The 23884-nt window shown below is 37.9% G+C and overlaps 1 pseudogene; it reads left to right on the forward strand.

Annotated features, from left to right (window-relative positions):
* Window positions 1-3087: 3087 nt before the first annotated feature.
* LOC103563728 (SWI/SNF-related matrix-associated actin-dependent regulator of chromatin subfamily B member 1-like) lies at window positions 3088-23884 on the forward strand (annotated as a pseudogene).

Raw genomic sequence — 23884 nt, forward strand, 5'->3', positions numbered from 1 at the left:
TTAATGTGCTATTGAAGTCAGTTTTCTAATATTTTGCTGTGAATTGTTGCATGTATATTCACCATAGATAATGGCCTTAGTTTTCTTTTCTCATAGTGTCCTTATATCTCTTTGGTACCAGGACAATGTTGTCCTTGTAAAATGAGTTTGGGAGTGTTTCTTCCTTTTCAATTTTTTGGGAAGATTTGGAGAAGGATTGACATTAATTCTCTCTTTAAGTTTTGGTAGAATTCACCAGTGACACCATCTGGTCCTGGATTTTGTTGTTGTTTGGAGATTTTGATTATTGCTCAATCTCCTTTGTTGTTATTGGTATGTTCAGATTTTCTATTTCTTCATGATTCAGTCATGGTATATTGTGTGATTCTAGGAATTTATCTGTTTCTTCTAGGTTACCCAACTTGCTGGCATGTAATTATTCATATGAGTCTCTTATGATGCTTTATGTTTCTATAGTATCAGTGTAATGCCTCTCTTTATTTCTACATGCTTGAGTTCTATCTCTTTTTTAATAGTTAATCAAGCTAAAAGTTTATCAATATTGTTTATCTTTTCCAAAAACCAACCCTTAGTTTCACTGATATTTTTGCATTGTTCTCTGGTCTCCATTTATTTATGCTTAAATCTTTATTATTTCCTTCCTTCTGCTAACTTTGGACTTTATTCTTTTTTCACCCAGTTATTTGAGGTACAGAATTAGCTTGTTTATTTTAGATCTTTCATTTATCATTTTAAACTTCTCTCTTAGGAGTGCTTGTGCTGCATGCCTTAAGTTTTGCTATGTTGTGTTTTTGTTTTCAATTTCTGTAGATATTTTATGATTTCCTTTTGATTTCTTCCTTGACCTATTCATTGTTCATGAATGTGTTGTTTAATTTCCACAATTTGAGAATTTTCCTGCTTTCCTCTTGTTATTGACTTCTAATTTCATACCATTGTGGTCGTAAAGGATACTTGATATGTTTTCAGTGCTTTAATTCTTTATCATTGGTGTGTATACTATAGGTTTTTTCTCTGTGGTTACCATGAAGCTCACATAAAACCTATCTTAGTTATAACAGTCTATTTTAAGCTGATAAGAACTTACCTTCAACGGCATGCAGAAGCTTTATACTTTTACTTCTTATTCCCCCACATTTTATGCTACTGATGTCACATTCTACATCATTTATATTGTGAATTCATTTGTAAATTATTGTAGCTACACTTATTTTATTACTATTGTCTTTAAAATTTTAAATTAGAGATAAAATTGATTTACACACCACCAATAGTATTAGGGCACTTTTTACTTTAACTATATATTAAGCTTTGCCAGTGAAATTCATACTTTTATATGTTTTCATGTTGTTAAGTTCCATATTTTCATTTCAACTTTAATAATTGTCTTTAGCATTTCTTGTAAAGCAGGTCTAGTTCTGATGAACTCTCTTAGCTTTTGATTGTGTGAAAATATCTTTATCTCTCATTCATTCTGTAGGATAGTTTTGTTGGGTATAGTATGCTTGGTTGGCCGGGTTTTTTTCCCCTCTCAGCACATTGAATATATCATCACACTCCCTCCTGGCTTACACATCTCTGCAGAGAAATCCATTGACAACAGTGAGAAGATTCCCTTGTATGTGCTAAGTCAGTTTTCTCTTACTTCTTTCAAAATCCTTTCTCTATTTGTGAATTTTAGCATTTTGATTATAATATGTCTCAGGGTAATCTTCTTTGGGTTGATCTTGCCTGAGGTCCTTTAAGCTTACATACCTAGGTGTCCATATCTCTCCCATGATTTAGGAAGTCTTCAGGCATTATTTCTTTAAATAAACTTCTTGCCCCTTTCTCTCTCTCATCTCTTTATGAGACTCCCATAATGCATATATTAGCTCCTTTAATATTGTCTTGTAATTCATATAGGCTTTTTTCACTCTTTTTAATTCTATTTTTGATCCTCTAACTGGCTGCCTTCAAATAAGTTGTCCTCATGTTCACCGATTCTTTATTCTGCATGATTACGTCTTCTGTTGAAGCTCTGAATTGAATTTTTCAATTCCAGTCTTTACAGTCTGGTTTCCACAGGCAAATACCTTCTCCTGTAGGTTCCTCATGCTCATGGGATTATCTCTGGAATCACAGTTCTATGGGTTGGAGGAGTCTGGTTATGAGCCTGTTGCTGGGTCTGCGGTGGGTTCTGTGGTAGGTGGCCTGTTATCAGGGTCTCAGGCAGGCATGGATTCTGTCTGGTCAGCAGGTGGATGGGGACCACCTCCAGGACATTGTTCAGTATGGTGGTGATGGAACAAGGATCTACTTCAGGGTCCACAATCAGGTCCTCTGACAGCAGGCTTCTTACCAGGTGTGTGAGTGGGTGCGGGTCCTGCCAAGTCACTGGGAAGAGTTCTGCCACATCCCTGGGAGGGTCCCTGGGTTGTTCCCTGAGTGGGCAGGACTAATCATGGACTGTGACTGACAGAGGCTGGAACTGAGTCTCAGGGCTGATTTAGGGTCTATAGACAAAATTGAGGTATGCAGATGTGGTTCTGGAGGCATGGATGGGCGTCTCTCCCTCTAGGTCCCTGGGTAAGTTGGACTGCGTCTTCACCATTGCTGGAGCAGTTTAAGCCTGCTATAGGGCCCTTTTAGGATCTCTAGGGGGAAAAATGGGAGTATCTCCTGCTGGGTCCTTGGTCAGGTTGGACTGCTCTCTAACCATAGCTGGAAGGACTGAAGCTGAGTATAGGGCACTTTCAGGATCTCTGTGGGCACAGGCAGGAGTTTCTTCTTCTTATTTCTATTCTGAAGGACTGGGCTGGGAGGGGCTAGAGACCATTTATAGGACCCTTTCATAATCTACAGTCAGACTGACTTTTATGGGCTTAACTCCAGGGTTTTCCAGTTTGGAGCCAAGATGGCCTAAAGCTGTTTCATGGGCCACTTCAGGATTCACAGCCAGTACCAGTGTCTGTGTGCCTATTACTTAAGGTATGGGTAGCATGACTCTTGCCAGGTCCTTTGCATACGGTGCTGGTGACAGAATCTAGGCCAAATAGGGCTATAGCCAAGTTCTTAAGGTATGGAGTTGTGTCTTGGTCTCTAGCTATGGACCACGGTCAGGCAGTTGGACTCCTAGGTGTGGAATTGCCTTCTCAAAATGATTCTTGGAATCATCTTGGAATCCACCAGGTATGTATATTTTATTAACGTATGCTAATTCACAGGCACTTTTCCTCTGCATGTTCCAAAGAAAAATTCTTCTCATTTTCTGAGTCAGCTCTCAGATTGTCCTCTTTTGTAAATAATGCAGGTTAAAAAATTAAAAGACATAGAATTCAAAGAGGTCATGCTGGTTCTCATAATGATAAGCACAGACATTCCATTGTGCAGCATCCACTGAGTTCAGGCAACAGCTTTTTGCAGACTTAAAAAGGATCTATTGGGGCTGGCCCCGTGGCCGAGTGGTTGAGTTCGCGCGCTCCGCTGCAGGCGGCCCAGTGTTTCGTTGGTTCGAATCCTGGGCGCGGACATGGCACTGCTCATCAAACCACGCTGAGGCAGCGTCCCACATGCCACAACTAGAAGGACCCACAACGAAGAATACACAACTATGTACCGGGGGGCTTTGGGGAGAAAAAGGAAAAAAAAATAAAATCTTTAAAAAGGATCTATTATCATCCAGAGGCCCTCACTGAAAAATTCTTTTGTTCGCTTATGTCTATTGTGCATACTTATCTGCTTTCTTGACACCGGGTGTAATTTGCTTCTCAGAGAACCTTAATTTTCATGGTTAATCTGAACAAGCATATTTGTAAAATATATGTACACAGCATATACAGTAGTTGACTTCTTGAATAAAATCTCTAATCACAAAACACTTCCATTATCATTTATCTTCAGGCAAAAAATCACGGCTAATGACTAGCAAAAAAAATGAAAGGCAGCAACATTCCCTTTTTCTTACTTTATTATTTTGATTCTACCTTAAAATGGGTAAATGTTTCTCCTTTCCCAAAATGCATTCTTTCATTCCACTATTTCCGACACTGACCAACAAAAAAAGTAGCACAAACATCAAAATATTGGTCAGTTCATATTTTTGATTTCTTCCTGATTTGGTCTTGGTGCATTGTATGTTTCTAGGAATTTATCCATTTCTTCTAGGCTATCCAATTTATTGGCATATATTTGTTTATAGTAGTCTCTTATGATCTTATGTATTTATGCTGTATCAGTTGAACAGGGCTGGAAACCACTGCCTGGAAAGCAAAGAGGCAGAGCAGCACTTGGATGGATGTGTCCTTTCTCAATCGTCTTCTTCTTCCTGAGATCATTCCATGTCTAGGACCTTTGCAGCCTTGGCTCCATTTGATTCCTGGTTTGATTGTGAGCTATGCAGAGATCACAGCTCCACTTTTCAGGAATCCAGTTACAAGGGTTCGACTGTCCTGAAGCCTGGCTCACCCCTAATTCTGTGCTTTTCCTAGCCTCTGCCACTGAGGTCTACAGGTGTGTGGGAGAGGTGAGATAAAGAGTGAGGCATAGGCTAAAGAGGTGGGACTCATGGGTAGGAGGTCAGTCTAGTATTACAGGAGAGCTTTGAAGGGACACTGATGCCATTTGTCTATTTCATCCATAGGAATGAAGTTCTTGTGATAACTGCAGATAATAAAAAGACAGAGCTGAATTGGATACTGTAGCTGAAATAAGGCAGACGACATCGAGATGTTATCTGTAACCTCTAATATAAAACTTTTTTGTTCATTAGATCAGCCCAAGTCTTCCCCCTAATTATCTATAAATCTGTAAATTTGAATTTAGGATTAATCAATTACATAGGATACACCACTTTCAGTGATTTTTAAAGTTTTTCCTGATGTGTCTAATATACTGTTTAATATATTGTATTAATTGCTAAATATACAGAATGGAAATACTGCAACACAATAGATCCTCATAAAGAAGATATTCATCCCAAGCATGCTCACTGTCAACAAGGAGCTTACCACGTAAGAGAGCAGTTCAGTTTTCTGACTCTTCTAATCATAAGGCTTTCAAAGATGGAACTCCTGTCCTCTGCGCATGCTCCAACCCCATCAGGCACTACTGCTTCCTGGCATAGGTGCTGTCCTCCAAACTAACGGGAATTTTATAAGGAGCATTTTTCCATAACAACACAATGCTCAACACTAGATTGTGTCGACATGAAGAGAGACACAAGGGGTTTCATGGAGACCATGATTACACAGAATGTAACATGCAAAGTGTGTTTTTGTGTATGTGTGTGTGAATGTGTGATGGTATACACAAATGTAAGTGTCTAAGTGTGAGGGTTTGCATGCAGGAGTATGTGAGTGTGAGTGTGTGTGCATGTGTTTATAAGAGGTTAAGTTCATTTCAACCCCTATCCCAGAAAGCCACTGCTCCATTAAAGAGTATGGTCCATTTTTTCTTCCCATGCTTCCCATTCAACTGAACCCCCTTAGAGAAAGATCACTAGAGATGCTTAGTCAGCATGTGTTCGGAGAGAAGCCACTACTTGGGGGTGAAGAGTTCACAATCAATGTGCAACAGTAATTAAAGAGGAAACTTGACCATGGACATATAGAAATGTGTCCATTAAATGATTAAGAGGCCATTATCTAGAAGGTTACATCTTAGGGCAGACAGGAGTGGGGAGAAGACTCTGAAGGACACAGAGGAAAAGCAGCTAGGCACAGGTCCCCTGGGAGAAAAGGATTCCAGTGTTCAGGAACTCAAGACTCCTTCCCTCATAGATCTTGAGAGGGGAGGAGCTGAAGTTTACCATAGAACCTAGAGGCAGCTTCTAGAACATACTGTTCCTGCTGTTGAAGCCACTGTGTAGACTGCCAGAGAGGGGCCTCAGGCATCTTCTGGAACTCTGTGACACCCTCACTTAGTCCTGAGGTAATGTCCCACAGGTCCTAGTTATGCCCAGGTGCTGAGCCTGGGCGGATCCTTCCTGACCATCATTATATAGGTGTTGGTGACCTCAGCGGGGGCCTAAGTGAGCAGCCCATGCCCAGGACCAAATATTAAATACCATGCCATGTGAAGATGGAGACCGAGATTGGTGTCACGTATATACAAGTCAGAGGAAACCGGGCACAAGCTTCCAAGTGTACTCTCCTAGTGGACTCCCTTACCTCATCTTACCATATTACCACACAAACTGAGCATGACCCACTGCCCTCCCAGATCCTCCCAATAGAGCTGTAACACAATTTTGATTAGGTCAGTATTCAGTGCTTACATTTTCATGACTGAAAGAGCTTAGCAGTGTATATGATAGTTACTCTTCTTTCACTTTTACAACATTTTGTTTTCTCTGGAAGTAGTCTGTTTATTCCCACATGCTTAATTCTCTAGACGAGTCTAGATACTTATCATTGGCTCAATTCTAAACTCTCGCTGAGTTGTAAAATTTAACTATCAGTGCAATCAAATACATGATAAATTCTATCAATTTTATCTTCTCGAAGAAAAATATCCCAATCTTCTTATTTACTCTTAACTGCTTTAGTTGCTCTTGAAATCTAGAGCAAAGCTCACCTCTTAGAGTCTACCTTCAGCATTGTCTGAAGTTTTCTCTTCAACTATATGTTTTCATCTTCTATGTCAACATCAAGTCTTCCTTTTTCTGGTTTACTCTCTTGTTTGGCAGAGCACACTTTTTTCCTTAGGAAAGGTGCATGGAAGGTAAATTTTCAGACATTTTCCTTGTCATTTACTTTAAAGTTGGCAAGGCATAGGTTTCTACATTGTAAATAATATCTCTTTGAATGTTTAATGCCTTTTATTTAATGAATTATAGTTTGTTGTGTTGATTTGGAGAAGTTGCATTCCTTCCTGAATCTTGACCCTTTCTTTGAAGCCAAACTGGTGAACCCTGGGCTGCCAAAGAAGAGCGTGCAAACTTAACCACTATACCACCAGGCCATCCCCTCATTATGGTTTCAATTTTCATTTCTCTGATAATACATGATGTGGAGGATCTTTTCATATGCTTCTTCGGCATTCATATATCTTCTTTGATGAGGTGTCCGTTAAGATCTTTGGTGTATTTTTTAATCAGCTTGTTTTCTTACTGTTGAGTTTTGAGAGTCCTTTGTATGTTTTGGATACACTTTCTTTATCAGATATGTTTTTTGCAAATATTTTTCTCCCAGTTTGTCTCCTGACTTGTCTTCTAATTCTCTTGACATTACCTTTTTCATAGCAGAAGTTTGAATTCTGATGAAGTTCAGTCTATCATTTATATCTTTCATGGATTTTGACTTTTGTGTTATATCTAAAAAGGTATCACCATACTCAAAGTCATCTATGTTTTTTCCTATGCTGTCTTCTAGGAGTTTTGTAGTTTTCTGTTTTACATTTAGGTCTATGATCCATTTTGAGTTAATTTTTGTGAAGTGTGGAAAGTCTGTGCTTAGATTCAGGTTTTGCATGTAGGTGTCCAGTTGTTCCAGTACCATTTGTTGAAGAGACTATCTTTTCTCCATCACATTGCCTTTACCCCTCTGTCAAAGATTTGTTGGCTGTATGTATGGGGGTCTATTTCTAGGCTCTCTGTTCTAGTCCATTGATCCATTTGTCTGTTATTTCACATATATCTCACTGTCTTGATTTCTGTAGCTTTATAGTAACTCTTGAAGTTGGGTAGTATAAACCCTCCAACTTTGTTTTTCTCCTTCAAAGTTGTGTTGCCTATTCTGGGTCTTTGCCTCTCCGTATAAACTTTAGAATCAGTTTGTCAATGTCCATAAAATAACTTTCCTGGATTTTGGGGGGATTGCATTGAATCTATCAATCAAGTTGAGAATTGACATTTTAACAATATTGAGTCTTCCTATCCATGAACATGGAATCCCTCTCCATTTATTTAGTTCTTTGATTTTGCTCATTGGTTTTATAATTTCCCTCATATAGATTTTGTACATATTCTGTTACATTTATACGTATTTCATTTTTGGGAGTGATAATGTAAATTGTATTGTGCTTTTAATCTGAAATCCCACTTGTTCATTGTTAGAACAGGAAAGCAATTCACTTTTTTATATTAATCTTGTATCCTGTAAATTTAAGAGCTTACTAGTTCCAGGAGTTTTTTGTTGATTTTTTCAGATTTTTGACAGAGATGATTGTTCTCTGAAAACAAAGGCGATTTTATATCTTCCTTCCCAATATGAATAACTTTTATTGCCTTATTGCATTAGTAGAGACTTCCAGTGTGGTGTTGTAACAAGGGGTGAGATGGGACATCTTTGCTTGGTTCCTGATCTTAATGGGAAAGCTTCGAGTTTCTTACCATTGAGTATGATGTTTGCTGTAGGTTTTTTGTAGATAGTCTTTATCAAGTTGAGAAAGTTCCCCTCTATTCATAGTTTACTGGTATTGTTTTAATCCTGAATGGGTGTTGGATTTTTGTCAAATACTTTTTCTAAATGTATTGATACGATCATGTGATTTTTTTTCTTTTTTAGTCTTTGATGTGGTGGATTAGATTAGTTGATTTTTTTAAATATTGAACCAGTCTTGCATACCTGGGATAAATCCAACTTGGTCATAGTGTATAACTGTTTTTATATATTGTTGGATTTGACTTGCTTGCTAATATTTTATTGAGGAAATTTTCATCTATGTTTATGAGAGAGATTGTTCTGTAGTTTTCTTTTTTTTGCAATTTCCTTGTCTGGTTTTGGTATTAGAGTAATGCTGGCTTCATGGAATGACTTAGGAAGTGTTCCCTTTTCTTCTGTCTTCTGACAGATGTTGTAGAGATTTGATATGATTTCTTCCTTAAATCATTGCTAGAATTCACCAGTGAACCCATCTGGGCCTGATTATTCCTGTTTTAAAAGATTATTAATTATTGATTCGATTTCCTTAATAGATATAGCCCTATTCAGATCATGTATTTCTTCTTGTGTGAATTTTGGCAGATGGTGTCTTTCAGGGAATTAGTCCATTTCATGTAGGTTATCAAATCTGTGGGCACAGTGATGTTCATAATGTTCCTTTATTATTTTAATCTGCATGGGATCTGTAGTGGTATTTTCTCTTTCATTTCTGATATGAGTAACTTGTATCCTATATCTTTTCTTCTTAGTTAACGTGGCTAGAGGCTTATTGATTTTACTTATCTTTTCAAAGAACCAGCTCTTGGTTTAATTTGTTTTTGTTATTGATTTCCTATCATAATTGCAATGATTTCTCCTCTAATTTTTATTTTTTATTTTGCTTCATTTGGATTTAATTTACTGCATTTTTTCTAGTTTACTAAGTTGGGAACTTAGATTATTGATTTTAGATTTCTTATTTTCTAATATACACATTCAATGCTGTAAACTTCCCTTTAAGCACTGCTTTGCTACATCCAACAAATTTTGACAAATTGTGTTTGATTTTTATTCAGTTAAAAAGATTTTTAAATTTCTCTTGAGGCTTCTCCTTTGAACCATGTGTTATTTAGAAGTATGTTGTTTAATCTCCATGTATTTTTGTATTTTCTAGTTATCTTTCTGTTGTTGATTTCTAGTATAATTCCATTGTGATCTGAAAGCAGACACTGTATGGTATCTATTCTTTCAAACTTTTTAAACTGTGTTTTATGGCCCAGAATGTTGTCTAATTTGGTGACTGTCCATTCGAGCTTGAGAAAAATGTGTATTCTGCTGTCATTGGGTGAAGTAGTCTATGGATGTCAATTATATCCAGTTGGTTGATTGTGTTGTTGAGTTCAACTATGTCCTTATTGATTTTCTGCCAGTTGAATCTTTCCATTTCTGAGAAAGTGGTATTAAAGTCTCCAACTATGATAGTGAATTTATCTATTTCTCCCTGAAGTTCTATTAATTTCTGCCTCGCTTATTTTGATCCTCTGTGATGAGCATATATACATTAAGAATTGTTATGTCTTCTTGGAGAATTGATCATTACTTGATAATTTTATCACACACAATGCTGTTTTTTATCTCTGATAACTTTCCTTACTTTGAAGTCTGCTATATATGAAATTAATATAGCTACTCATGCTTTCTTCTGTTTAATGTTAGCATGGTATATTTTTCTGCATCCATTTACTTTTAATCTATGTGTGTCTTTATATTTAAAGTGGGATTCTTGTTGACAAAATACAGTTGCATAGTGTTTTTTGATCACCAGTAGGTAGTGCTTGGAATTTTCTTCGCAGCTGGTTTGGCTTACCGGTTAGGGACCCATATCAAATGAATCTGCCCACCCAGGTCCCTGGCCTGACAGAAGCATCAGCTCTGCTCTGCAGATGGGTAGATCTACTGGCTGGGCTCTCTGCTTGTGTGTCACTGTAAGCATGGTTTAGGATGAGCTATGCAGTTCCTTAGGTGTTCTGTTTAGTTTCCAGTTGGGTTGGATTGGGGACTATATTCAGCAGTAAATGGAGCTTTGGATTTGCTTTCCTGCCTGGTTGGAGGAGTAGAACAGGCTCCAAGGATACTACTGTTACTGCACAAAAATGGGGATCTCCCACCTGAGGTGCATAAACAAACCAATTAATTATGGCATCAGCTTTTGGGAGAGAGATCAGCTTTAATCTGCAAAATCAGTCTCCAGGGAGACAGGGGGCATGCCTCCCAATTCAGGATTTGGGGTGAAATTAAAGAGGTTAGGGAGAACAGGCTGGTATGTGGAGATGAAGGCAGGATACGTTTTGATTGGTGGGCTCCAAGCATTTATGGTAAGGTTCTAAACATTTATGATAAGATTCTAAACATTTATGATGAGGTTCTTAACCTTTATGGTAAGTTGAGAAAGGAATTTTAATACAGGATCTTCCTGAATGAAATTTGCTTTCTTTCAGTGGAACAGCCTTCATAACCTCTATGGCTTTTTTTTTTTTTTTTTTAAAGATTTTATTTTTTCCTTTTTCTCCCCAAAGCCCCCCGGTACATAGTTGTGTATTCTTCGTTGTCGGTTCTTCTAGTTGTGGCATGTGGGACGCTGCCTCAGCGTGGTCTGATGAGCAGTGCCATGTCCGCGCCCAGGATTCGAACCAACGAAACACTGGGCCGCCTGCAGCAGAGCGCGCGAACTTAACCACTCGGCCACGGGGCCAGCCCCACCTCTATGGCTTTTTGACTGGGCACCTGAGTCAGTCAGAACTGCTTACCAAGATCCCTGGCCAGATCAGGTCACCATCTCAGCTCTGAAGATGGGTAGATCTGGTGGCTGGGATCTCTACTTGGGCACTACTGCAGAGGGAAATGTGGTCTTCCAAGGTCTGAGCACTGGTTGCTGTAAGTCCCACCCCCTTCTCCATCTTAATCTGATCTCCAGTGGCCAAAGTCTGCAGATTCCCTCTGTGATCCCTATGAGGCTAGACCCAAGTAGGCTTCCAGGAAGCATCCCACAATGCTGGGGGAGCTATCTGTCATCTTTGGATTTTTTCCCACTTGATAAAAATGGTAGTCCCAGGGTGGGGTGGGCCCATTGTGCAGTGCTGTGCTGGCCAGTGAATGGGGTGAAGCAATCAGAGTGTAGCTGTTCCCCTTATGTTTCTAATGCAGTCCTCAGTGTGTATGGTCCAGGGGGAACCTTATGAATCACCCTTGTGTTCTGGAATTTTCACAATAGTGTCTGTTCTATGTATAGCTGTGAGTTGGTCATTTTGTGAGGAGGACTTAAATTGGTAACAACCTATATCACCATCTTGATGTGATATAGTTCTATTTCTATTCTATACTTCTATACCTATTCTATAGTTCTATTAAAAATAGCTCTATTTTTAATTTTTTTGAGAAACCTCCACACTGTTTTCCATAGCTGCTGCAACATTTTACATTCCCATCAATGGTGTACAAGGCTTCCCTCTTCTCCATATCCCCACCAACACTTTTTTTTAAATAACAGCCATTCTAACAGGTGTAAGGGGGTATCTCGTTGTAGTTTTGATTTGCATTTCCCTTATTATTAACGATGCTGAGCATCTTTTCGCATACCTGTTGGACATTCATATGTCCTCTTTGGAGAAATATCTGTTCAAGTGCTTCACCCATTTTTAAATTGGGTTGTATTTCTGCTATTGAGTTGTAGGCATTACTTATATAGTTTGGAAGTTAACCTCTTATTATATATATGATATGTAAATATTTTCTCCTCTTCTGTATGTTGCCTTTTCAATCTGTTTATTGTTTGCTTTGCTGGGGAGAAGATTTTTAGTTTCATGTGGTCCGATTTGCCTATTTTTTTCTTTTGTTCTCTATGCCTTTGATGTCACATCCAAGAAATCATTGCAAAGACCAATGTCAAGAAAGTTTTCCCCTATGTTTTCTTCTTGGAGTTTCATAATTTCAGGCCTTACATTTAAGGCTTTAATCCATTTTGAATTTATTTTTATGTATGGTGTAAGATAAAGTTCTAACTTCATTCTTTTGCGTGTGGATATCCTGTTTCCCAACATAATTTGTTGAAGAGACTACTATTTTTCCATTGTGTATTTGGCACCCTTGCTGAAGATCAGTTGACCACATATTCGTGGGTTTATTTATGGGCTCTCTTATCTGTTCCATTGCTCTATAAGTCTGTCTTTATGCCAGTTCCATTCCTTTATAATTACTGTAGCTTTGAAATATATTTTGAAACCAGAGGTGTGATGACTTCAGCTTTGTTCTTCTTTCTCAAGATCACTTTGGTTAACATGCATCTTTTATGGTTACATATGATTTTGGTATTGTTTTTCCATTCCTGTAAAGAATGCAATTAGAATTTTGAAGAGGATAGTGGTGAATCTGTAAATCGCCTTGGGGTAATACAGTCTTTTTAATAATATTAATTCTTTCAAACCATGAACATAGGATCTCTTTCCATTTATATGTATTTTTTTTTCATTTCTTTCCTCAATGTTTCGCATTTTTACAGGTAAAGATACTTCACTTTCTTGGTTAAGTTCATTGCTAAGAATTTTATTCTTTTTGATGCTATTATAAATGGAATTGTTTCCTTAATTTCATTTTGTGATGGTTCATTATTAGTGTATAGAAATGTAACTAATTTTTATGTTGATTTTCTATCCTGCAACTTTACTGAATTTCTTTATCATTTATAACAGTTTTTTTGTGGAGTCTTTAGGATGTTTTATGTAAACATCATGTCAACTGTGAACAGATATAATTTACTGTTTCTTTTCCAATTTGGATTCCTTTTATTTCTTTTTCTTCCCTACTTGCTCTGGCTAGAACTTCAGTATTATGTGGAATAGAAGTGGTGGGAGTGTGCATGCTTTTCTTGTTCCTGATCTTAGAAGAGAAATTTTCAACTTTTCACCATTGAGTATAGTATTAGCTATGGGCTTGACAGATATGGAAGGCCTCTGAATTTTTGTTGACTTTTTCTCCCACCTTCTCACAAACAAAAGTCTTGTCAATAAGTAATTGGTACTTTTGTTCACTAGGTCCAATCAACATAATACCATCAATTTAATGGACCAATGTGATGTCTTGTGAAAGAGCAAGGCAATCAGTTCCCTGTGGACATAATTATGACATTGGAGCAGGAAAGTTGATATACCTTTGAGGTGAAACTGTGAAGTGCTATTAGTCACCTTGCCAGCTCAAAGGAAACTGCTTCCTGTATCTTTATGACGAGGCATCAAGTAAAAAACATTTGCCAGATCAGTAAATATATACTAGATATCAGGGTATTTGTTAATTTGCTGAAGAAGTGAAACATCTGAAACAGCAGCTGCAATTGGAGTCACTACCTGGTTAATTTATGATAATCCACTATTGTTCTTAAAGATCAATCTGTGTTCTACACAGGTTAAATAGGCAAGCAGAGTAGAGATGTTGTGGGAATCAAAACCCCTGCATCCTTCAAGTTTTTGATGGTAGCACTTATCTCTGTAATCCCTCTAGGATTGCAGAATTACTTTTGATTTACTGTTTTCCTGGTAAAGGTAGTTCTAGTACTTTCATTTGACCATTACTACCCACTCCTAATGTGGGATCCAATATGCGGCACTTACCTGTTGCAAAGTATGTTTATTCTAGTTATGAATTCTGGACTAGGGAAATTACCATAGGATGAGTTTGTGGACACACTTAATTCTGCAAGATGGATCTGAGATAAACTCCATTGATCACATGACCCCCATAAGCACCTACTCAGCCTCTATTCTGACATCATGCCAGTGACATTTTGGGTCTCGTGGATTAATGTCAGTTCAGAGCCAGTGTCCCCAGAAGGTCTGACTATTTCCTTTTCCCCAATGTATAGTTATCGTGATAAAAGGCCATAGGCCCCTTTGAGGAAGGTTGGGAGGATGATTATCAGTATTAATTTTCAGTAGTGTACTGGAGACCTTCATCAAAGGGACTCAGTTTCCCCTTCATTCAAGGGGTTTGGGTATATAAACTGGCTCAAGTTGGAGAATTAATTGAAAGGCCATGACTCTATGTTTGGGTGATTCAAGTTAGATTTCTGTTCACTTGACCTAGAAGTTTCCTATTTATGCAGATCAAGTAGAATTTAGTAGACTGGCGATCTGTTTCTCTTCTAGGGGCACCAGGATTGACCAGCCAATACTATAGGTCTCTGTGAGTGAGATTATTATGATTATTGCTTTGGCTTCACTTTACATTATGGTGACCAAGCCTACCTTGTCTTTGGTGATTAAATGCCATTATTTGACCCCTGCCACATCAGGTCCAATTGTCTTCATTTGTATTTAAAGATCCCAGTTCCATGGCAGCAGTTCCCACTGTAATGCCTGACCTGCAGAGAAGAATGGTCACAGAGTTATTCAAGGATGCTGGGGTCCCCCCACAAATTTATTCCTCAGTCATAGCATAAGTTATTTCCTCTGGACCTTCTCAGAGTGGGTGATAAAATCTTAATTATAAATTCAATCTAATATTTCAATCTCTTTAGGTCTTTGGGTGCCTTTCTTTACAGTATGCCAAGGCAATTCTGGAAATTAAGCTTAATTTAGTGTAGGCCACTATATTAGTCAGGATTTTCTGGAGAAACAGAATCACTAGGATATATATATGAAGTGGCTCATGTTATTAAGGAAATGGGCATGTCCAAAATCTGCAGAGTAGGGCAACTGGTGGGAGAAGCCTAGGGAAGAGTCAACATTGCAGTTCAAGGCTGAAGGCCATTTGCTGGCAGAATTCCTCATTGCCTGAGGGAGGCCAATCCTTATCCTATTAAAGTTTTTAACTGATTAGATGAGGCCCACCCACATTATGGAGGGCAATCTGCTCTACTCAAAATTGATCAACTTAAATGTTAAACTCATTTTTAAATGTTAAAAAAAAACCACCTTCACAGAATTATTCAGAATAGTGACTGACCAAATATCTTGGAACCATGGCCCAACCAACTTGACAAATTAATCATCACAGCCACTTTTTGGTTGATGTTTCACCCAAACAACCAAACATCTTGTTAAGCCCTTTCTAACCTCTCAGACTATAACATTGAATGCAGAATCTCTGCTTACTGGACTCATATCAATGATTTGGCTTGATCCAACTTTGTGTTTCTTCCACCATTATCCCATACCTCTAATATTCATTGTCAGACATATTCCCTGGATTTCTATCTGTATATATTTGAAAAGCATGCAGCTATTTTGGAGTGTATTGAACCTCCTCATGGAGCACACTCTGTACTTTACCATTTGTGACCTGCTAGGAATTGAGTCTAGTTATAAGTAAAGAAACAAAGAGGGTTAGTAGAGAATCACCAGGATCTTGCAAGACAAATACATCAGTGGAAGCCATTATAAACAGATTCTTCAGGCAAAGCAGAGTTAATCTCTTCAGACAGGGGTGGAAGTTTGTTTCTGTTGACAAAGAAGACTCAGCAGAACTTTTGGGTTCTACGTCCTCAGCATCATCAGAATCTGTATGTCAACATGACCCCATTACAGTTTTCAGGGTTCCATTCATTCCCATTCAGTGCCATCATTTTAACAGCAGACACACTGCAAGTTGGGGGAATTCAATTTGTTTTGTAATTCAGCTACTCTCAAGGTGAGAATTGGGACTTGGTTTTCATCAACCTCAGCACTACACCTACAGAAGATAATTGTTTATTGTAGGCTGCATATAAAAACTGTCAGGTCATTTATGCAGACGTTGAACTGCAAACTTGAAACCTTGAGTTCATCCTTTTCTTTACTTTCTCCAGCATGGTTAGGATCTACATTCAATCTCATACTCATTAGTTTGAAAAGCGTGTTCTAAGGTGTCAAATACATCATCTCTCAGACCCTGCCTCTTAGAAGTCTTTCATTATGAGTATTTAATGGTGATATTCTGCATCTCTATTGCCACATCATGCTATGGACTACCAGTGTCCTCTTTACTGCTGGAAACAGAGTTATTAGTAACCTTTAAATCTAATCACATTAGGAAAACAATTCAAAATCTTTCCTTCAAAAGTGAAGGAGAAATTTAAACAAAAGCTCAAAGCATCCATTATCACTAGTCTTATACTACAACAAATGCTAAAAGGGGTCCTTCAGGTTGAAATGAATGGATGCTAGACAGTAACTTAAAACCACATGAAAGCCGATAAAGATAAATACATGGGCTACTATAAATGCTGATATTTTTGTAAATTTGGTTTGTAACTCCACTTTTTATTTTACACAAGATTTAAATGACAAAAGCATAAAAATAAATTTATGTTAATAGGCACAAAATATATAAAGATGTAATTTGTGATCTTGATAATGGAAAGGGAATTGCTATAGCCAAAACAACTTTGGAAAAAAGATTAAAGTTAGAAAACTGACAATTTCAGGCTTTGAAACATACTCCAAAGCTACAGTAATTAAAATAGTAAAGGACTGGCATATAGACCAATGGAGTAGAATAGAAAGCCTAGAAATAAACCATCCCCTATATGGTCAAATTATTCTTGGCAAAGGTGCCAAGACCATTCACTGGGGTAAGGACAGTCTTTTCAACAAAGAGCTCTGGGAAAACTGGGTGTCCACATGGAAAAGAATGAAGTTTGCCCCTTACCTTAAACCACATACAAAAATTCACTCAAAATGGATCAAAACCTATAGTTGAGTTAAAACCATAAAACTCTTGGAAGAAAACATTACAGAAAATCTTCATGGCATTGGATTTGGCAAAAATCTCTTGGATATGACACCAAACGCGTGGGAATAAAATTTAAAAATAGATAAATAGACTTCATCAAAATTAAGAAATTTTGAGCATTGAAGGACACTATCAATAAAGCAAAAGGACAACTTACAGAATATTTGCAAAGCATATATATGATGAGAGATTAATCTCCAGAATATATAAAGAGCTCCTACAACTCAAAAACAAACAAATAAACAGCACAATTACAAAATGAGCAATGGTCTTGTTAGACAGTTCTCCAAAGAAGATATGCAAACATCCAAAAAGCACACAAAAGGTACTCAACATCATTAGTCATTAGGGAAATGGAAATTAAAGCCACAATGAGATGCCACTTCACACCTACTAGGAGGGCTATAGTAAAACAAGAGCAAACAACAAAACAGGAAATAAGAGTGGGTGAGGTTGTGGATAAATTAGAATCCTCATGCATTACTGGTAGTAATGTAAGATAGTCCAGCCATTGTGGAAAGCAAGATGGCAGTTCCTCAAATATTTAAACATGTTTCTACTATATGATTCAGAAATTTTACCTCTAGGTATGAATCCAAAAGTAAAGCACTTGAACAAATATGTGTACACCAGTGTGCACAGGAGCATTATTCACAGTAACCAAAAAGTGGAAACAACCTAAGCGTCCATCAACCCAAGAATGGAAAAACTAAATGTAGTTAATACATACAATGGAATACTATTCAGGCGTAAAGAGAAATTTTGATATATGCTACAATGTGGAAGGACCATTAAGTTTATGCTGAATAAAACGTCAGATACAGAAAGACAAATATTGTATGATTTCACACATATGAGGTTCCTAGAATAGGCAAATTCATAGAGAAAGTAGGATAGTGGTTATCACTGGCAGGGGGAAGAAGGGTATAGAGTTTATGCTGGGATGATAAAAAAAGTTTTTGGTATTGATAGTGGTGATGGTTACACAACATTGTGAAGATACATAATGCTGCTATATTTTACATTTACAAATGGTTGAAATGATAACTATGTTATGTATATTTTACCAGAATAAAAAAAAGGAAAAAATAATTAAGGAACTGGCTTACATTATCGTGGGGTTGGAAATCCTAAAATATGTAGGACAGGCCAGCAGGCAGGACACTCAGGCAGGAACTGATGTTTCTTGAGAAAGAATTTCTTCTTTTCTGGGAAACCTTAATTTTTCTCTCAAGGCCTCAAGTGATTGGATGAGATCCATCCACATTACTGCAGATAATCTCCTTTGCTTAAAGTTAACTGGTTGTAAATGTTAACCACATATACAAATGCTTTCACAGCAACACCTAGATTAGTGTTTGATTAAGTACCTGGGAACTATAGCCTAGCCATATTGACACACAAAATTAACCCTCACAGTAGGTATATTTATCTCACAGACAAGGAATCCTGTTTGGGGCAGATTAGAACTATTACAGTAGCCCTGAAGCATCATGGAATTAGAGGTCTTCCATTTCCCTTCACCATACTTAGTATACAGGCCTTAATTTCATGTTTAAACCCTCATGTCCCAAGATAATGTCTGCCCCACCTACACTTTCTCCTCAGTGTTTTGAGTAAGAAGGAAAGAAATGAAGTAGCACCAATAGCACCTGCTTATATTTCATTGGCAAGAACTGCATTTTATGGCCAATCTAGCTGCAAAAGATGTAAGAAAATAAAAATTGAGGTAAGCAAATAGAAAGGGGCTAAGTAATTTAAACAATCTGCAATATGTGCCATATCATACAATAGTTGTTACTAACACTGCAATCTCCAGTTTCTAAGTTTGCTTAACTTGCCAATAGCCGGAGTTGTTTTGGAGCCATTAAATTACATGTGCTGGGAAATTAATTTGTCAAATAATTGCATCAACTCATTCGTAGGAGAACCACAGTCAAGAGTCTGAATTTACTATTGAAAACTTGATGACCAATGTATTTGGTGTGTTTGGTGCTGGGACACACTCAATAAGTATCAGCCTGAGATATGGACTCCTACTTCCTATGAAGCACCCAGAGGTCACAGGTGTGATCACACTTGTTGGGCAGGGTGAGTGTCAGAATATAATTTGGTGAGACACTGCTAGTATACTCCGTCTTGTTTCTCTTAGAGAAGTTTCATTATTGAACTTTCTGTGCCAATAGTTGTAATTTGTACAAATTTGATGAAGGGATAAAAATGACATATTTTCACACAATAGGAGAGGGTGACTGAGAAAAATGAAGACAGCATGGCAGTAGGAAAAGCAATTAAGCTTTACTGCAGTGTCTAGATTTCATGGCCCGTCATTTGCAGCAGACATCATCAGCATGAGTTGGCTAAGGACTGCATATTGGGTTTCTTAAGATAAGGCCACTTTGAACAACAGGTATGTTCTTGCAGAAATCTTTCCTTATTCTGTAAATACAGTGTTTTTATTCTGGAGTAGAAAAGATGAGACTGTGCCTATTGAGACATAAGTGGAAATTCTTGAAATTTAATGAGGCAGCCTGAGACAATTTCCACAGTCTGGGAAGTATTCTCAAAGATTACATCCAAAAAAAAGGTATTCCTGTCTATGCAGAAGATATGACTAAAGAAATTTTATTTTTCTTGGATTCTGTGTACAAAAACTGTTTTTTGCCAAGATAAAAAATTCTCTGTGGGTCAATAGTTTTATCTGCTGTGAACAACTATTTTTTTTTAATTTACATTTAAGGAGATCATGATTACGCATAACAGATTAGCCACACACACACATTATATTTTTTCTGTGTCAGCATCTCACTCAAGAACTGTAAACTAATTATAAATGAGAATTATACCTGTTTAAATTTGGGGAGAGTTGTACAAGAAACAGCAAACAGTCTTCAACAAATTTCTCAAATATGGAGAGTAGGTTGAAAAGTGGTAACTAATTCAGTAAAGAGGACAAAGCTGTGACAAAAATGTATTAACAGGAAGATTTATCAACGAGGAGAAGCTAATTTGTGTCCCTAAAATCCTCATAAAGCTCGCTATTTGGAAGTACCAAGTTCAAAGGAACACTGGGAGAATGAGGCTGAAAATGGAGGCTGTCCCTGCCAAGCCTCCCTCCAGACTTCTGTGAGAAGGTGACTCTTTCTCTCACAGGAAAAGGGAGGTCTACTGTCTAGAGAAACTGAACATAAGAATCTCTGCACTCAGGGACAGTGACAGAGAAAGGGTGAGGTGCAGGACCGAAAAGAAAGGGTGGTAAGACTTCTTAAATTCTGAGACCCTAAGCTCCTTTCTCCATCCTGCTTTCTGAAATTCAGCAGCCAGATAAGAACTGCAGAGAATAAACAGCCGCAGTGCAAAAGTCACCATATTCTGCCATCCAAATAGAAAAGAGAGTTTTTTCAGAATTGAAAGTTTGAAAAAAAGTTTTACCCTCTATTAAAACTTACTCAGAAAGATAGTGGAGAATGTGCTCCATCTGAATGACTGAAACCAAGTCAGAGGAACTCATGGGCTCCAGAAATCAGGAGACCTCATGAAGGAGACTGGGTGTGTCAGGAAGGGTGTTGAGCACCAGGCCTAGAAAATGTCCATTTCAAAGTGGTCCAGGTGGATAAAGCAGGCGTGAGGGGAGACACCAAGAGCAAGAGAGAAGTGGTTGGTAATGTGAAATTTAAGCATTTGAAAAATTATTACTAGGCGTTTGAAACATCTATCTGAACATTTAGAAAAAATCTCAAATCTGCATCTGGAAATTAGAAGTAAAATAGACACTTTCAACTCCAAATCTGTAAAAAAAGGAAACATAATCATAGTTATTTCACCAATGAACAGTATTTATATAGTCACAATATTGTAAACATTTATTATTGATATATCCAAATATTGTGATGTAAATCTATTGGGGAAAATTGAGTGAGGGGAATATGTGTGTCTGTGAGTGTGTGTATGTGTGTGTGTGGGTGTGTGTGTGTATTTGTTGGTTTGGGGTATGTCTGTGTGTATTTTGTATGAGTGGGGGTGGACAAGTAATTCCTCATTTCTGATACCAGAAAGTCATTAGATATTGCCTTAAGATAGATGACTCAATAAATAGAAATAGAATCATTACTTTAAAATATGAACATAAATTTTAGAAGGATCTGCTAAAATGGATAAAAGTGGCCTCCTTTGGGGCATGGGAAGTATGAAAACGTTGCTATTACAGGTTACACATACACATACACACACACGCGTCCACACATACCTATACAACAATTAATAAAATTTAGTTTTTCAAATACTACATATTATTTTGATATAAAATTAATTTTTCCTTCTGAAAATGGTCATTATGATTTAACATAATATGTGGGAAGAGGTCAGCTAGAGCTCTCTCTAACAAAGAAAGAGGTGATCACAGCCAGCAGTTAGCATGAGTGAGAGACCATTACACCAAGATCACCAAAAACTCAAGCAGTCAAAAAGGCAGCCTAGTGTAAATTTTTTTTTCCTCTTGACTTTCTCCAGTGGAAGGCAGTAATTTCTCATTCTAGCTTTACTTACATTGTCACAATCAAGAACCCTCTGTAATATCCAATGATGCCCATGATCCTGCATGGAACACAGACTGAGATTAGTCATTTCTGACTTTCATATTGATATGAAGGAAAAGTTGAATTTTTGTGTTTCTTGTGAAAAAGACATAAATGTGACTACTTCAAATATATTTAGCTTAAAAGAAAGCTGATGAAACTATTACCTCTCTTTCCTGCCAAAAAAATCCATCCATCCCATTTGTTTCCCTAATTTTAAGGTCAGAAAGATCTCAAAGGTATTTTCCGAGGTTTTCTGTACCATAGTCCCCTCACTCTGGAGTTGAATGGCCAAAGTGGAAAAGAGGAAGAAAACACTTTTATCTTCACATGATCATGGATACACGACCCTGGCCACCAGCATGACTCTAACAGAGAAGAAGCCTCTGAGGTGGAAGAGATAGTAGACAGCAAGGATGAGAAATACAAGGTATGTGTCCATCAGCATGGAGCCCCCAAACTACTTCAGGGAACAGAAAACCAAGAGGCACAGCCAGTGGGTGCCCATCTTGCCCAACATTTCTCACCATCTGGATACTGTGCCATGCTCTACTACCATTAACAGCAGCCTCACAGGCTGGGACAAGAAGAGAACGTTCCCTCTCTGCTTTGATGATCACGACCCACCTGTGATCCATGACAACATGACCCAGCCTGTGGTGTTAGTCCCCATCTCACTGGAAATGGAGACCAAGGGGCAGAAGGTGCCAGACCCTTTACCTGAAACAAGAATGAGAAGCCAATGACCCCTGAGACATCTTCGGAAATCTTCTGTGACCACCTAGATTTGAACTTGCAGACATTGTTTCAGCTATCACCTCTGCCATCACACAGAAGATCAAGTCCTACCCACCCACAGAATCCTGGAGGACCAGTTGGAGCAGTGCGTCATCATTAAGCTGAACAACCCTTTGGGAAATGTTGCCGTAGTGGATCAGTAGAGTGGGACATGTCAGAGAAGGAGAACTCCCTAGAGAACCTTGCCCTGAAGCTGTCTTCAGAGCTGGGGCTGGGCATGGAGGAGGTTGTCACCACCGCTGCATACAACATTCAGGGACAGTCTAGCTGGCATAGGAAGACCTACACCTTCAGGGAGAATGCCCTGCCTATGGTGAAGATTGCCATCGGAACACAGGCGGTGCTAATTAGTGGTGCCCACTACTGGAGACATTGATGATGCCAAGATGAAAAATAAGATCTGTGACCAGGACAAGAACACGAGGCATTTGAGATATCTCCACCAACACTTCCTGGGGTCATGGTAATTGGCCTTTGGCTCCCACAGAGCATTCAGAAGATGATACAGCCTCTCCTTCATCTTCAGGCAATGAGGGAAGCAAGGGGGCAGCTGGGTGGCATTTTGAGGAACATGGCACAGCAGGGAGACAGGGGAACTTCCATGTCACCCTCCCCCTGGGCACACATTACATTGGCTGAGCCCCAGTTCCCACCACCCTGCTGTAGGAAGAAGCCTCATTTTGGAGTGTGTGTATGTTTTAGTAGGAACCCCAGGCAGGGTTAGCAATACTTTTTAAACAAAAGACAACAGGTAAAAAAAGAAGTAGCATAAGTGTGTATAAGTTTATCTATGTGATCTGCTTAGAATATATATGGAAGATGTATTTTCTGGAATGGCATATGACTAGTAAGTGAGAATGGTTGTTTCTGAAAGTTTAAATAAAGTTCTGTGATTAGACAGGAGAGAGACTTGCTTTCTACCATATTTGTTTTGTGACAATGTAATATTATTTTTGTAAATTGAGATATAATTTATGTAAAATAAAACTTACTCTATTAAGTGTACAGTTCAAATAAGTGCAGTAATGTAACCACCACCACTCAAGATATAAAACATTTCCATGACACCCCAAAGTTCCCTTATGCGCTTATTGCAACCTACCCATTTTTTCCACTTATCTGTCTGCTTTCACTACAGTTTTGACTTTCAAAAAGTCATACAATAGAATGTGACATAGATGGAATAATTTATAATCAGTTATATGCCTATTATTTCTGGCTGTTTTATTTAGCAGAATGCCTTAAGATTCATCCTTATTGCAATTATCAGTAGGTTTTTTTTTTCCATTGGTTAGTTAGTTTTTCTTATTTATTACTCAGTACTGTTACAAATTGTTTATCCGTTCACCAATTGATGGATATTTTGATTGTTTTCAGTTTTTGTCTTTTGAATAAAGGTACTACAAATAT

The sequence above is a fragment of the Equus przewalskii genome, chromosome 1 (genome assembly GCF_037783145.1).
Source record: "Equus przewalskii isolate Varuska chromosome 1, EquPr2, whole genome shotgun sequence".
In the NCBI taxonomy this organism is placed as follows: domain Eukaryota; kingdom Metazoa; phylum Chordata; class Mammalia; order Perissodactyla; family Equidae; genus Equus; species Equus przewalskii.